Source organism: Euprymna scolopes, chromosome 3 (genome assembly GCF_053919585.1).
Source record: "Euprymna scolopes isolate OS-2025 chromosome 3, ASM5391958v1, whole genome shotgun sequence".
Classification (NCBI taxonomy): Eukaryota; Metazoa; Mollusca; class Cephalopoda; order Sepiida; family Sepiolidae; genus Euprymna; species Euprymna scolopes.
Window position 1 is genome coordinate 51,680,549 of NC_136484.1, and position 16,199 is coordinate 51,696,747.

Below are 16,199 nucleotides of genomic sequence, written 5' to 3' on the forward strand. Positions count from 1 at the left end.
GAGTCCTATCCCGTCACGGTTACCACCTGATGAAGGTCAGAGGAATAGTTGGGCGAACCGTTGCGAAACATCTAAGAAAGATGAGGATAATAGTTTGCAATAAATAAATTAATAAATAATACTCATCTCAATAATGAATTCCCCCCCAAAAAATAATATATATACTTTGAACAGTAGTCCACCACTTTATAAATATAAAATTCCGTTTTGACCAGCAGTATGGATTTAAGCAAGCTTGTTCTACTGTGGATATTTTAATGGTCATGTGTGAATGCCACAGGACTTATGAAGAAGAACCTGAAGTCCTACCTAACTAATATTCCTGGTGAACCAAGTGCAAAAGAGATTCAGACAATTGCACTTAAGGGAACAGCGAGGATACTAAAAAGAGCTCTCGGTTGGTTTCAATAAAAAAGTGGGGCAATCTTGGCAGCTGGTTTGGCTGCCCCATACCCGGCATTACAATCTTCAAAGGAAGAAAAAAAAAAAAATAAAATAAAAAAAATATAATAGAGATAAAACAAAGACTGTTGGATTTCATTACTGACATTTGGTGGACAAGTCAGATATATGAGGAGCGTGCAGTAAGTAATGCCCCTGACCCACTTCCAGTTGTCTGATCTAGCTGAAATTTTGCACGTGCAATGATTTATATCTTTATGGGTTATGTGGCAAATTACAGCTCTAAACTAATTGTGGTTTGTTTTACAGGTGTTTGAACTGAGTTAGGTGTGAAATGGAGCCTGTTGAATGTCGAGCAGTGATCCAGTTTTTGTATTTGAAAGGACGCACATCACAGACTTTTGATGAAATGAAAGAAACTTATGGTGATAATGCCCCATCATATGACCTTGTAAAACGCTGGCATCATGAATTCAAACATGGCCGGAAGTCTGTGGAAACAGCTCCCAGACCTGGTCGCCCCCCCCCTTCTGCCATTGATGAGGCATCTGTCCATCAAGTTGAAGCTGCTATTTGTGAAGATCGGTGCATTACTATTCACCAAATAGCCCAAGATGTCAAGATTAGTACTGTGGAAACTATCATTCATGACCATTTGCATATGCTTAAGGTGTCTGCCAGATGGATTCCCAGGTTGCTCACACCATTCCAGAAGCGAGAACACGTCGAGTGCTCGAGGATGAATTTGGAGATGTGCCAAGATGAGTCAAAATTTTTCAAAAGACTGATTACACAGGATGAAACTTGGATCCATCACTATGATCCAGAGACCAAATCCCAGTCAATGCAGTGGAAGCACTTGGACTCACCATCTCCAAAGAAGGCAAGGTCATGCTCACAGTCTTCTGGGACCAGGACGGAGTAGTGATGAGATTTCCTGGCAAAGGGTACCACAATTACAGGAGCCTATTATGCTTCACTTTTGAGGAAATTAAGGGAAGCTATCAATCAAGAGGCGGGGCAAGATCAACAAAGTTACTCTGCGCCTGCAGGACAACGCTCCAGTCCACAACTCGCATGTCGCCAGATCAGAAGCACGAGCGTGTGGTTATGAAATCCTACCCCATCCTCCCTTCTCTCCTGACCTTGCACGCTCTGACTTTCACCTCTTCCCAGCCATGAAGTTGTTTTTGAAAGGAAAGCGTTTCCCAGATGATGCAGCCTTGATTTCTGAAGTGACATCGTGGTTGGAGGACCAACCTGAGGTGTTCTACAAAAACGGTCTCCAGAGCTGCATCAAACAATGGGAGAAATGCATAACTCTAGGTGGTTCCTACGTAGAGAAAGACTAATAACTGTGCCAAGTTTCATTGCTCTACTATTATGGGAAGTGGATCAGGGGCATTACTTATTGCACGCCCCTCGTAGACTGAACTGGTACCAAATATGGTTGAATTGCATATAGGATTACAAATTTTATTAATGATTCGCGGTTCAGCCCAGCTTTGCTTGGGCCCTATGTACTGTTCATAACTTTAGCTCCTATAAATGCTCTGATCCCCATCTGGCATCAATTGAAATGGATGGCTCTCGTCTAAGGGAGGCCCCAGGCTTTGATAAGCTCTTGGGTTTGACCTTTACACCTGATCTTAAATGGAACACATACATCAAGTCTGTGACCAAGGTTGCTGGGAATATGGTGGGATCCTTCTACCGCTCCAGAAGATATCTCACTAATGATGCAATTCTCTATCTATATAAGAGCCAAGTACGTCCAAAGATGGAGTACTGCTGCCACATCTTGGCGGGGGCTGCTAAAAACAGCCTATCCTGCCTTGACAGAGTACAAAATAGACTCCGTGGCTTAGTGCGGGATGCCCTTTTCTCTACCCTGCAACCTCTTTCCCATAGAAGAGACGTAGCGAGCCTGTCATTGTTCTATTGTTATTTCCATGGCAGGTGCTCGTCTGAGCTCCATTCTCTGGTCCCCTTTCGCCAATCTTTTTCAAAAAACACCTGACTAGCTAAAACCACCGTCAATAATTTTCCCCACTCCCTATCTGTGCCTAAATCAAAACATAGATACCATGAAAAAAGCTTCTTTCTTAGAACTGCACGCCTGTGGAACTCTGTACCGCTTGCCTGTTTCCCTCCCGACTTCAACCTGGATGTCTTCAAGTCCAACACAAACAAATTTCTGATGAACCGCCCCCCCCAAGTAATGACACCTTACAAATTCTCCAATACTATTGCTACACTATCCCTTTGATTACTGTACACACAATAACCCTTATCCCTGAGTGGCCATTGGGCCTTGATAAGTGGTGAACCCCATGTAAAAAAAAAAAAAAAAAAAAAGTGTATATATTAAAAAGTTTGACTCGTGTCCAGGTAACCTACATCTAAAATTTCAAGTGTTTAGACCCAAAATTGGTAGAGGAGTTTGGTAAAAACTGCAAAGGTCAACTGTCTCAACTTTGACCTGTGGGTAGCCAAATTTTCGCCCTAAAACTGATTAAAAAGCTTGCTGTATGTCTAAATACCCTTTATGTAAAATTTCAAATGTTTAGTCAAAATTGGCTGAATAGTTTGCTAGAGATCTCAAAGGTCAAATCTTTTGAACTTTGACCCATTGACAGCCAAATTTTCGGTTAAAAAAAAAAAAAAACGATTAAAAAGCTTGCCCTATGTCTGAATACACTTTATGTAAAATTTCAAATGTTTAGACCAAAAGTTGGCTGAGTAATTTGGTAGAAACGGCAAACGTCAATTTTTTTTAACTTTGACCCCAATTTTGACCCCTTAACATTTGTTTTGGGCTCAAATCAAATTAAAAAGTTTGATCCATGCCCAAGTAACCTACATGTAAAATTTCAAGTGTTTAGACCCAAAATTGCCGGAGAAGTTTGGTAGTTTTCAAAGGTCAAATCGTTGAACTTTGACCCCTTGATAGTCAAATTTCTGGCCGAAACTGATTAAGATTTTCCTAATCTCAATACGCCTTATGTCAAATCTCGAGTCTATAGACTGAAAATTGACAGAGTAGTTTGGTAGGGAAATACACACACACACACACACAATTTCACTTTTCTAGTTATATAGATTCTATGGGTACCAGTTGTGGGAGTCACTCTACAGATTTCAGATAAAAAATTTTCATAACAATCAAATTTATAGTTATTATATATACAGGATGGAACGATAAAATTGTCGTCCCAGAAAAGACAACATGATTCCATTTCTGTTTGATGAAAACCGGGTTTTTTTAAATTTTTGTTGCAGACCATCTAATAGTTGGCCAAGACCGATATGAGTCTTTTATCATGTCTGAAAGTGACATAATGTTCAACAAGTGAGATTGGAGATATGTCGTTGTACAACTCATGCTCTCTACAGATCCAAGTTATAACAACGGGATCATCGCCAGCACCCTCACAATGCAAATCCGGACGGTTCAACACTTGAAGGTACAACTCAACACATCAGACAACCCACGGTTATGATCTTTAGTGTGATTTCAAGTAAGGGCCACATCATTCCACCTCACATCTTTGAAGTCGGCTTGAAAGTCAATAACAAAATGTACCTGGATGTGTTGAAGAGAGTGGTGATCTGGTGCAATCAGGTGGCTGCTGGCAGACCCTGAGTGTGGTAACAGAACTCAGCACTGGTCCACAAGTATAAAGGAACCCAGGCTTAACTTCAGAAAGAGTGTTACGACTTTGTACTCTTCTCTCAATGCCATCCCTCCTTCCCTGATCTGAACCTGCTGGACCACTTCGTTTGGTCTTATGTCGAGAACATTACGAACATGACCTCTCACAACACCAAAGCCAGCCTAATCGCCACCATCTGCCGAGTATTCGCCGAGCTTCCACCAGTGCTTGTGGAAAAGGCATGCTCCCAGTTCCAGACCCATATCGAGGCTGTGATTGAGGCTGAAGGCGGCTACATTGAATGGATATCAGGTGTACTACATAATCAAGTTACCTGACTTAATATTTTCAATAAAAGTTTTAAAATAAAGCTGTAGTGTTTTTTTTGTTTGTTTTTTTTTTTTTGTTTTTTTTTTTTTAGGGGCGACACTTTTCTCATTCTACCTTGTAATTACTAACAAACAAAAGCTGGAAAGAAGCATAACCTCTTAGAAGTGTGGTAGGTTAAAAAAAAAAAAAATTGACTTCTAACTTCAGAAATTGCTGACTCCAGCTCTTCGCCCCTGTCTTCCTGACAGCGGAGGTAGACATCTGGAACCTGTTAGAACACTTGAGGCTGATAGTCAACACGAGATGAAATATTAGAATGGAAACAATAAGATTAAACATGTTAGTCCTTATAAATCAGTAAAAATAAGAAAAATGATTAGATCATGTGTAAAGAAAAAAGTGTTGCATTTCAATTATAAGATGAAAAAAAATAAATAATAATCAACAAAATAACAAAATGTCAGAACTTCCTTTCCAAAACTTTATCGTTCATTATTCGACAGATTAATATTTCCTGTCTCTTAAAATGGTGGAAATGAATAGTAATAATGTGGAGTCAGTTGAAGCCTGCAATTTCTGCAGACATTGGATTCAACCTTTTTAAAACGAACATTAGTCAATTTTTTTTTTCACCCTACCTGTCTGCGGTCAGTAAATCTAGTACGAGTCAAAATCAGATCATTTTTTTTTTTTTTTTCAGATTTTTTTTGAGACTGCTCCTCACCTCTAAAATAGGGAGTCAAGAATCAGTAAGTTTTGTATAGATTTGAGTCAGGTTTTTGTATATAATCAGCTGAGGTTGCAGGCTTTGTAGATTACATGACAATCAAACTTTCTTGGCCTTTTGGTCAAGATCAAAGTGTAGTATCTGTTCCGGCAGATACTGCACTTAAGATAATTTGTACCAGTCAATGGAGGGGAAACCCTCTATACTGGGACAATTATTATTTTTGGTAACCAGAGTGACCCCTTTTAGGGGAGCTGGTTTTTACCTCACATTAAAAACGGCCTTGTGCCTAATTTGCTCAGTGGGGGAGCAAATAAATACCATCTGTTCCGGCAGATGCTGCACTTAAGATAATTTGTACCAGTCAATGGAGGGGAAACCCTCTATACTGGGACAATTATTATTTTTGGTAACCAGAGTGCCCCCTTTTTGCCTACTTTTAGGGGAGCTGGTTTTTTACCTCACATTAAAAACGGCCTTGTGCCTAATTTGCTCAGTGGGGGAGCAAATAAATACCATCTGTTCTGGCAGATACTGCAAGCTATGACTAGCAAAGACCAGATGTGGGGGCAACCCCACATGCCTGACCGTTAACCAGCTCCTATTTCCCACCTCTCGGGAGCTGGTCCCCTTTTTCCCTTCCCCCTCCCTTCACTCCTCACATTAAAAATCGGCCTTGTGCCTTATTTGCTCGGTGGGGGAGCAAATAAATACCATCTGTTCCGGCAGATACTGCAAGCAAAGACCATATGTGGGGGCGACCCCACATATAAGACCTTGGTCAATGTAGGGGCAACCCTTCATACCAATTGTCACTATCCAGCTCCCCTCCTCCCCGGGGAGTTGGTCCCCATTTCCCCTTCACTCCTCACATTAAAAATCGGCCTTGTGCCTAATTTGCTCGGTGGGGGAGCAAATAAATACCATCTGTTCCGGCAGATGCTGCAAGCTATGACTAGCTATGACTAGCAAAGACCAGATGTGGGGGCAACCCCACATGCCTGACCTTTAACCAGCTCCCATTTCCCACCTCTCGGGAGCTGGTCCCCTTTTTCCCTTCCCCCTCCCTTCACTCCTCACATTAAAAATCGGCCTTGTGCCTAATTTGCTCGGTGGGGGAGCAAATAAATACCATCTGTTCCGGCAGATGTTGCAAAGCTATGACTAGCAAAGACCATATGTGGGGCCAACCCCACATATCTGAACTTGGTCACTGAAAGGGCAACCCTTCATACCAACAGTTTCTAATCCAGCTCCCATTTCCCACCTCTCGGGAGCTGGTGCCCCCCTTCCCTCCCCCCTTCCCTCCATCTCCACATTAAAAAACGGCCTTGTGCCTAATTTGCTACGTGGGGAAGCAAATAAATACAAAGTGTAGTATCTGTTCTTCAGATGCTGCACTTCATTTTCTTGTTCTCTTTCGGTGGAGGAGAAATCCTTCACGACTGAGACAATTTTTATTTTTGTACCTTTTCTCCACGTTAAAAAACGACCCTGGTGTCTAACTCTGTCCCGTGGGGAGGCATTGTAAATAAGTACATGACAATCAAACTAGATTAAGTTCAAAATATAAGTGATCAAGATAACGATTAAACCATGATAATCCGATGCCTCCGTTCAGTCTCGCAAGACAAAGGATACCCCTTCTAGGGACAGCTGCGTGTGTAATTGTGAGGCAAGGGTTACGCAGTTCCCGACCACACCTCTCCGGAATCGGCACTGTTTGAGTCAAGTAACAAGGAAAAGTCCAGAACGACTGGAAACAATGCCGAGATAAACAGAGAACACATACAGCACCTGGAAGTTCCAAATGGTCACCCATTTAGCACTGACCAGGTTCAACATTGCTTAGCTTCGGTGATCCACTGGGAACCGGTGTGTCAGCGTGATTATGCCGTATCACCATGATAATACAGTGATTAAAATATAACATTTATTGAGAAAGATGTTTGAGAATAACTGAAGGCAAGTTGTATTTGTGTTAGTATGAGACTTTCTATGTGAGTGAAATGTCTTCCATGCTTGCTTTATGTAAGCAAAACGTTTGAGTAATTAGATGTGTGATATGTTGCATAGGCGCTTTATTTGCACATATACACTATCATTTGCACATATACGCTATAATTTTTTTTTTGCACATATACACTATCATTTTTTTGCACATATACACTATCATTTTTTTTTGCACATATACGCTATAATTTTATTTGCACATATACACTATCATTTTTTTTTTTGCACATATACGCTATCTTTTTTTTTTTTGCACATATACGCTATCATTTTTTTTTGCACATATACACTATCATTTTTTGCGCATATACACTATCATTTTTTTTGCACATATACACTATAATTTTTTTTTTGCACATATACATTATCATTTGCACATATACACTATCATTTTTTGCGCATATACACTATCATTTTTTTTGCACATATACACTATAATTTTTTTTTTTTGCACATATACATTATCATTTGCACATATACACTATCATTTTTGTGAATGTAATCAAACTGATACGATCTCACATACAGGTCTGGCATTCGGAAGTGGGATATTTTTCAGTAAACTCCCCACTGCTGAATGCTTAGAGAAGCAATCAAATCTCATCACCTCAATTTTGTCTCGAAAGACAATGGATACCCCTGTAAGGGTAGCTGTATGTGTAATTGTGAGACAATAGTTGCGCAATCCCCAACCACACATCTCCTGAATCAGCACTGCTTTAGTCTAGTGGCCAGGAGAAGTCCAAGACAACAGGAAACGATGCCAAAGTAAGCGGAAAGCACATACAGTACCTGGAATTCCCAAATGGTTACCCATTTTGAGGCTCAATGTTGCTTAACTTCAGTGAGCTAATGAGAACCGGTGTGTCGTAATTGTGCTGTATACAATGAAATCTGATCCATGCTCAAAAGAAATGCAGAAAAATAACCGAGAACTTAAAAAATATTGGATATAATTGAAGATTCTAAACAACAACAAACCATATTATTCAATTAATTGTAATTCTTTTTGAGATGAGTAATTTGTATTATAAATAAATGGATAAACAAAAAAAAAAAACGAATGTCTCATAAAATATAAAAAAAAAAAACGAATATCTCATAAAATATTTAAAAAAAAAACGAATGTCTCATAAAATATTAAAAAAAAACGAATGTCTCATAAAATATTTAAAAAAAAAACGAATGTCTCATAAAATATTAAAAAAAAACGAATGTCTCAAAATATTTAAAAAAAACTTAATGTTTGTAGGGAATAAATTTCACTTTATTTTAAAACTGTTTTGTCACCTCTTTTTATTAACGACCACCTTATCTTAAAACTGCCATAACAGCTCTAAAATAAACAATCACAATTATGTTTTTTTTAATTTGGTCATTTTGATTCATGTGATTCTGAGGCAACGTAATACTTACTGTTTAAAGTTTATTTATATTTTCATATATTTTTAAACTGACGTGCTCAAGAGTTTTAAAACTTTGATTTATTTTTTTCTGGCTAGAAAGAAATATATATTAAGACATCCTTAAATATGCTATCTGGTCCGGAAGTGGGTGATCATTATCACCTGGTGATCATTTTAAGTTAAATTTATATGCGAGAATGATCACCTCCCCTCCCACTCTAAAGTCTAAAATATATTTTTCTTTTTTACTGACTACTTTTTTCAGGCTATTTACATGTAATTGCTTAAAAAAAGAAAATCTCATTTGTTTTTGTGAATTAGCAAAGGTTATAGTCTCACCATTTTTTTTTCTTTTTAAGAACACAGACCAACGTTTGCAAAACACCTCTGAAGAAAGATCAGTTACGTCTGAAAGAAGTATCAACGAAGCATGATAAAATTCGATTAGTTTATTCTTACTGTTACTAATTTCAAACATAAAAAGGAGAAAGAAATGTATGTCTTACAGTTTAACAATCGAAGAATCCTTATGAGATGAAATTTTTATAGGCGCTGGTTATGGAAGATGCATGACATCACATGATGCAGCGAACAAATAAAAATCTTTCTAGAGATTTCCTATTTTTACCACCTCGTTTTCTATACCGATAAAAATATATATCATTAAAAAACAATATTATCATCAGTCGCATCTTCCACTTGGTATAGATTGTGAACTAACATGACTTATTTTTCACCATTCCTTCCGATCCAGGGCAAGTTGGTTGATTAACACCCAACTGTTGAGAGATGCCCAATCAAAAACATTTTCTCTCCACTTTCTGCTTGGCTTTCCTCCGCCTCTTTTTGCCTTCTAACATACTCTCAAAGCATGACTTGCCAAAGCGGTTTTTCTACAGGTAGGCAAATCCTCTCCAACCTCTCCTATGCTGATGATATCACTCTTGTTAATGAATGCACGCATAAACTTCAAAGTTTTTGTTAATGCATCTGCAAAGGAGATAGGATTATAAATAAACATAGAGAAAACAGAATGTACAGTTTGATTACAGTTTAAGCTAAACATGTCTATTCACAATAAACCTAGGAAACAGGTCACCCAATTCATTTATTGGTTCCCTGACAAAAGGAGGATGGACCTGTAAATTCAGCTTTGTCCGTTCATCTGTCCGCACTTTTCTCAATAACTATGCCTTGGAATATTTGGAAATTTTGCACAAACATTAAACATGATATGAGTAAAAAAGTAAGAACAGATTTTCTGGGAAAACTCTGGTTGCCCTCCAAGGGATGCCTTTCGAGTTAAAATGGCTAAAATTGACACTTTTGTGCTTATTAAAAAAAATGCCTTGCATTTTTATAAAACTTTCTGAAAAGTTGTAACTAACTGATTTCTATATAATTTTGTTTGTCTATACTTTGTGATAACTCTTGGGTGTGCCCTGTAGGCTCTTTTAGGGCCAATGAAAACACTCCATTTTTGGAACTATTTTACCATATTTGTCCAAAATTTTCTGTGTATGTCTATTTAGCAGTTTTGCATGGTGCTGAACTCAAATTTAAACATGTATGTCTATTTAGCAGTTTTGCATGGTGCTGAACTCAAATTTAAACATGTTAAGGCTTGGGGACTTTTGGGGTTAAATGGAGGGGGGAATACTGAACTTAGTCATTACTTTTATGCCTCGTTCACTGTACACTCACAGGGACCATGCATATTTCACTTGTTTAAGACGTAAATTGACTTTCTCCAGTGATCACGAGACGACATTGAAACCGAATCGGGCTGGGTTGGGCGGCTTTCCAAAAGCACATTCTAAAATCAAAAAGGGTACCAAGAACTGCTAAAGTAAAATTTTATTTATGTCCTTCTAGTAGTTTTATATGGCCTTGATTATATCACATGGACTAAGCAAATAGCCAATCGCATTGAGGTATTCCAAAATCACATTGCCTGATCGAAAAAAAATAACAAAATATCCACCCTCCGTCAAACTACTTCCCTACTCCCTCTAGTTGAAGAAATATATACTTAGAGCTATCAGTGATCACTGATAGTTTTTAGTCATTTATGAAACTTTTTATTTTAAGCATATAGTGAAACATTCAGAATTGAAGACCAGCCACAAAGTGATCCTTCGTATTTTCTCATATCACATAAAACATTCACAAACTGAACGTCTACTGGGAAGAAACTGAATGGCCACTAGACACTATTTTTGGGTGCATTCAGTCTCGCTGTACAGGGGTTTATCAAAGACTCTGACATTAGGATATTTCTCATCGGAAGTAAGCCCTGACCAATTATTCAAAAACATTATGTGCTGTCTCCTCAACCCATCCAGCATGTTCCTCAAGTTGCAAACGGAGCTACACCTTCCCGGACAGCTTCTAATACCAAATAAGAAGTCGTAGACAATGACTTATAAAAAAAAAAAAAATTGAGTAAAGATAAATCTACATACTGGCAGGTTGGCACCAGGCAGGAAAGTAATAATGTAAACCTCTCTTCTGGAAGCAGCACTTTATTGAAGTTGAATTTCAAAAAACATTATTTTTGCACCGACCTAATATGTATGAAAAATTTTGAATGATGAAGAATAAAATTATATTATTGAATCATGAAATGTCCAAGCACAGAATATAAGGAGTTCTTTTTTCCTTATTTCTTGGAGTCTCAAAAATGCACACTTTTCTCTTCAAAAGAAATAACTATTCAATGCTGCTAAGACTAAGAGTCTTTCCTTTAACAATTACAAGAAACCTTCTTAATCACCGATAGTCATGACTAATCACGCTCTACTTGAGAGTTCTTCTTTCAAATTCCTCGAATTAACATTCACAGGCAACATGAATTGAGAGAAATGCATTGAGGACATTGCCAAGGTTGCGGCAAAGAAGGTTGGCTCACTCTACCGTGTTAGAAAAATTACTTGTGTCTGCCAGTATCCTATATCACTACAAAACCATTCGCCCATGCATGGAGTATTGTTGTCACATCTAGGCTGGTGCATTTATCACTAGTTTCTATCTCTTAGAGACTGTGTTTTTTTTACCCTGTCTAACTTAATAAGTCCCACACTATCAGCCAAACTCCAACCTCTGTTCCATCACCGAAATATTGCATCCATATGCCTGTCTTACAAGTAAATATTTGAATATTTAATAAACGAAAACAATTTTTTAAAATAAATTAAAAAAAAATACATCCTGACAACAAAAAGGGGGTGGGGCGACACAAAACAAAAAGAGGGTAACCACTTCATCATTTAGGAAGCAAAAATTAAATACAAAATAAGCAGCATTTCAAAACTGCTTAAATCTTATATATACACTAAACAAACTATTTACACCCGGGGGGCTTTACTTATATATGTAAACATAAGTGACATTGTAGGCTAACTCTTGCGATTCCTGATATTTTAAAAGGTCCGATTTCTAAAGCTATGAATTTTCTCCTGACTTCTTGGACTCCACAGCCCTAGTGCGTGCATGTGCATGGAGATGTATATATATATATATATATAACGTACATGAACCAATATGCTGTATGCCTCATTCGCAAAGCAAACAAAGAATAGAAAAGAACTTCAGCTCGCATTTTCTTTGTAACAACGACATTTATTTCTTCATTGTCACAGCCGTGACGTCACAGCCATGTGATCGTCTTCTCTAGCACATTCACGCCTCCAACGTTATCTCAAACGTTCTTTACGTCTCTAATGTGATCTTTTTAAAGTCTTTATTTTTCCCTACCGGCGACGTCATTTCACATGCATTTGCATATGCGCTATGTTACACACACACACACACACACACACACACACACACACACACACACACACACACATATATACATATATATATAATGACGAATAGGTAGTGGTTGTGAAAAAGGCTTTATTCATTTCATAACATTTTGACGTGTTAAATACCTTAAGATATGCAAAAGTTGGAAGAAAAAACCCAATGTTTTCATGTAAAAAATTGTTACAAATCAATAAGAAAAACCCCATAGAACAAGAGAAAGAAAATCAAGAGATAAGAAAAAAGAAGCCGACTTTCACTAGATCAAGCTGGTTAAATATAAACTCTCTTAATTTATTTGATACGAGCAGATCTCTTCGGCGTTGCTCGGGATACTAACTTTTGTTTAATTGCATAGACAAAAGAATTAAAGCAATCTGATTAATATTGAAATTTCTAAGTTTATTTTAGAAAAAAAAATCCAAGTAAAAATTTTGTCCCGAGTGCGACTAAAAAAAAAATGGCACATTAACTGATTGACCTCTCCCTCTCGTACACAATCAGTTGTATAAAAATATACTTATGGCAATTAAGCTACACGGCTATGTTTGTGTTGAATTTCTGAAGGAAAAATCATTATTTCTTTCAGGAATAAAACTCAAACGTTCCTCTGTGGCTTACTTGTCATAAGTATATATTTATACTACTATTACTAATGCAATGAACACTGAAATAAATATGGAAAAATTATATATATAATATATTTTGTGTGCGTGCAGGGTGAGCCAAAAGTAGGTGGACAGCATGAGCATTGTCTTATTACATAGTTGTACGTATACGTGATCTGTAAATAAATGTTGAGATCGCGTATATGTAATAAGACAATGCTGTTCACCTACTTTTGGTTCACCATATATATATATATATATATATATATATATATATATATATGAGTCACCACTTATTAAAGCCCAAAAGTCACTCGAGGATAAGGGTCAATACGTATATGGTAATCATTAGGACAACCGTGTAATCATTAGTAGGGGAAGTTGGTATAATTTGATTATTTAAGGGGACAACTCAGTAAGAATTTGTTTACATTGGACTTAAAGATGATCATATTGTAGTCAGCTGGAAAGCAGGCCAGCAGAACAGTTCCACAGGCGGGCAGTTCTAGGGACAAAGCTTTGTTCATGGAATCCACATGAAGATTTAGGCACAGAGAGAATGGGGTAAATTGTTGATTGTGGTTTTTAGTTAGACAAGTGTTTTTTGTGAAAGATTGATAACGGGAAACCATAGATTTGATATATTTATATGTGAGACAGTCGATTATAAGATAGCTGCTTATCAAGAAGGAAGGAGAACAATATGGTGGATGTAGAAAACATGAATTTATTTTTTTTCTGGTGTGTAAATGTGGGTAGTAGGAATAGATAGAAGTAAGATGATAAATCTCGCTTCTTTTGTCCTTTAGTCCTCGTATTCCATGAAAGATATTTCTGACATAGAGGGAGCAATTACTGTTTTTCTGGGTCAGAATCTATTCCATTTAACACTTATCATTGGCTAGTTTTTGACCTTAAAGTAGTATTTAAAAAAAAAATGTTGTTTTAGCTCTTTACATTAAGTGGCTTCATACCGTGTCTGGAGCAGGTTCTATAAGAAACAAACTTCACCCTTTACTCTGAATAATCAAAAGTAAAATATCGACCAGGAATAAATATTAAGATGGCTTAGAAATACAATTTTTATTTTTTTAAGACCACAAACCAATATGATTGACAAATTTTCGTATTTGGAATCTCCGGACGCACTGTTTTCATCTGGAGTGCCATTTTCTCAGCATTTTGGTTGATGTAACCTCCAACCTTCTTTAGGTGCATCTTGTCGAACTAGAGAATGTTTCTGGCACAGTGTTAGAGTACTTGGAAAAATCAATTGTAAGATGATATTCTTCTGAAGGTTCAATTCTCAGTGTGGGCGATCGAAAATTTCAATAGCAAATTACTTAGGACCTCTATCCAGTCATGGCTGATGGAACGAGAGTATGCTACCCCTGTGAAGTAAATAAAGGGTTTTGTTAGAAATTTTGCCCAAATTCTCGAGTTTGACAAGATATACCTGAAGAAGGTCGGAGGTTAGATCGACCGAAACGTTGTGAAAATGACATTCACGATGAGAACAGCAATCTGAAGATTTCAAATAATACGAATAATCTACCCTCATCTAAAAAATTCAAACGCAAATCTTATCATGCAGCTTCTATTCTATCGACGTATTCATTAGTTTTTGTTTTCTATGAAGGAGGCTTAACTTTATGCGTACATTTAGTGAATGACTATTTAGCTAAGTTCTGTACTAAAAATCTGGATTCTGTTGGACTGCTTAAACCTGATTGTCAGGCTTGAATGAAATATTAGAAATAAAATAAAAACAATAACATTATCGATATTCGTCCTTCTAAATCGGTGAAGTTCTATAAAAAATAAATAAAATTATTGAATCATGAATAACGGAAAAGTGTTTAGTTTCAATTAAGAGCAGATAAAAAGAAAGAGAAGCTGAGATTAAAAAAAAAACAAAAAAAAAAAAAACAGAATGTCAGAACTTCCCTTCCCTGATTTTCCGCTTGATTAACAAATGGTTTGATATTTCCTGCCGCGTTGAAAGATTGGCAAACGACGTCGATGGTAGGAAGGCAATCAAATCTACTCGAAGAGCCGTGTTTTCTTGATAACGGCTCCAGCGGTGTAATTGTACTGCCTTTTTGGTAAAGAGAACTAATCTAATGCAGGTGTTTGCATCATCTTCTCCAAACCACAGATCCTTCCTCTATTAGTTACCCCTCCCCCTCGCACGTGATGTCTGTGTGTCCTACCTTCTTAGATGCCCAGTGATATGGTAATTCATATATACCGTTACTGTTTTTTTACTTAGCTTTTTTGCTTGATGTTTGCGCCTTCCTTTTTGCATCATCCAGTTTTGCCAATCTGTATCCCTACCTTCACCACACGCCCTAAGAACCAGCCTCGATCTCCCCCGAAGCTCTCTTGTCAAAATTCTTTTTCTTTTCCTTTCTCTTTTTTTTTTTTTTTTTTTTTTTTTTTTTTTCCTTCTACCTCATTTACCGCTAATGTATCTGTTGGCGGCATTTTGAGGCTTCTGTTTACATCGGGGTTTAAACAGGCGACGAGCAAAGAAATTTATCGCTATGATAGTGCATGCCGCTACCGTTCTTAAGATTGGTACTCCAAAGTATTGGTCTGTCTTATAGGCATACATGTGACTGCAGTGTTTAGTACCTTCATGGTTGTATAGTCTGAACTATTTACAACAGGTGTGGAATCAAAAGAAACCTAAACGATGCTGATGGTGCAATCTCTCTCTCATTATATATATATATATATATATATATATATATATATATATATATATATATATATATATAATTATCCACTGACACGTGTTTCGTCGTCTACGACTCATCAGAGTGGCTAAATCATGTTGAACAATATATATGCCGCTCCCCATTTAAGGGGCACCAAATTGGTCAAAGGGAAAATTATTTCCAACTTGCATTTAGGTAAAAATGCAATTTCGTATAAATAAGTGAATTCATTCAAAAAGTATCGCTAACAAAAACAAATAAAAACATCCATACGAGAGGCGTGCAATAAGTAATGCCCCTGACCCATTTCCCATAGCAGTAGAGTAATGAAACTTGGCACAGTTATTAGTCTTTTTCCACATAGGAACCACCTAGAGTTATGCATTTCTCCCATCGTTTGATGCATCTCTGGAGACCGTTTTTGTAGAACACCCCAGGTTGGTTCTCCAACCACGATGTGACTTCAGAAATCAAGGCTGCATCATCTGGGAAACGCTTTCCTTTCAAAAACAACTTCATGGCTGGGA

General features: G+C 37.3%; 1 protein-coding gene and 1 pseudogene across 4 annotated transcripts in view; both read left to right on the top strand.

Moving 5' to 3' along the window:
* LOC145254898 (zeta-sarcoglycan-like) overlaps nucleotides 1-16,199 on the top strand; it is a 367,875-nt gene that overhangs the window by 74,053 nt on the left and 277,623 nt on the right. The gene's annotated exons all lie outside the window — the stretch shown is intronic.
* Nucleotides 5,217-5,361, top strand: LOC145265374 (U2 spliceosomal RNA; annotated as a pseudogene).